The sequence below is a fragment of the Eulemur rufifrons genome, chromosome 30 (assembly GCF_041146395.1).
Source record: "Eulemur rufifrons isolate Redbay chromosome 30, OSU_ERuf_1, whole genome shotgun sequence".
Taxonomy (NCBI): domain Eukaryota; kingdom Metazoa; phylum Chordata; class Mammalia; order Primates; family Lemuridae; genus Eulemur; species Eulemur rufifrons.
The window spans coordinates 9,762,831-9,764,160 of record NC_091012.1 but is presented as its reverse complement, the minus strand read 5'-3'; positions in this window follow the sequence as shown (position 1 = coordinate 9,764,160).

Genomic DNA, 1,330 nt, shown 5'->3' with positions numbered 1-1,330 from the left:
CTTAGCTTAAACTCTATTAAGTATTTGTCCTCCATAAGAAGACTACAGTAATGTTTGGTATCCTAATACTATCATTCGTTCATGACTGTGCAGTAGTCCCTGAAAGATCTGCTTGTTTATTTTCCCCAATGCACAGTCATCCTGGCAAAACGAGGTAGACCCCTTTAGGGAAGCATGTAAAAAAATAACCACATCTGTTTTTGACAATGCAGTGGGGCGTTTTCTTAAAGAAAACTGGCCTCCGCATCAAAGGGATAGGGGTCTGTAAACTGCTCCAGTCTGGGAAATGTTTGAGGGGCCATGACTCTATTTTTGATTTGAGTTAGACTTTTGTTTACTCAACCTAGCAATTTTCTTACACAAAGTAAGACTTTCTGAATTCCTGAAAGAGTCTCAACCTAGGTTCTTGTCATGACCATTGAAATTCTATTGTAGATCTCTATCCACCAGTTCTCAGTCTCAGAAATCCATGAATCTGCAGGATTAGTGCAGATTGTGGGTGCCCTGGAGAACACCCTACATTCTGCAACTCCTGCCATCCTAATATCCAAATGGTGTCACCATTCCCCATCAGAATTCTAAGGCATTGAAGATAAAAACAGTTCTTTGGACAGTCCACAGGCAGGTTGACCATTTCAAACATCTCCTATTCTCCCCCTTTTTGCCTGAGATAGGGAACAAAGCATGATCTGCTTCCTATGGACCATGTTATGTTGTGCAAGGAAGGGGGTTGAGCAAGGGAAAATGAAAGGCCATAAAATTTCCTACCATGCTGAATGTGGCTTTTTCTTGATTGGATTTTTGTTGCCTTTTATAGATTTTTTTCTAGTTTTCAGAGCATCTTCTCAGATCACAGCAGAATAAAAGTAATAATGAACCCTAACAGAAACTCTCATTCCTACTCAAAGTCATGGAAGCTAAACAACCTTCTCCTCAACGATTATTCTATAAAGGAAGAAATCAAGACGGAAATCGAAAGTTTCTTTGAATTAAACGACAATGGAGACACAACTTATCAAAATCTATGGGACACAGCTAAAGCAGTCCTGAGAGGAAAATTGATATCCATAAATGCCTATATCAAAAAGACAGAAAACTTACAAATAGACAACCTAATGAATAGACTCAAAGAGCTGGAGAAAGAAGAACAGACTGACCCCAAACCCAGCAGAAGGTGAGAAATTACTAAGATCAAATCAGAATTAAATGAAAAGGACAACAAAAAAAACATAAGGGAAATTAATAAAACAAAGTTGGTTCTTTGAAAAGATAAACAAAATAGACACACCTCTGGGTAGACTAACTAAGAGCAGAAAAGAAAAATCTCTAA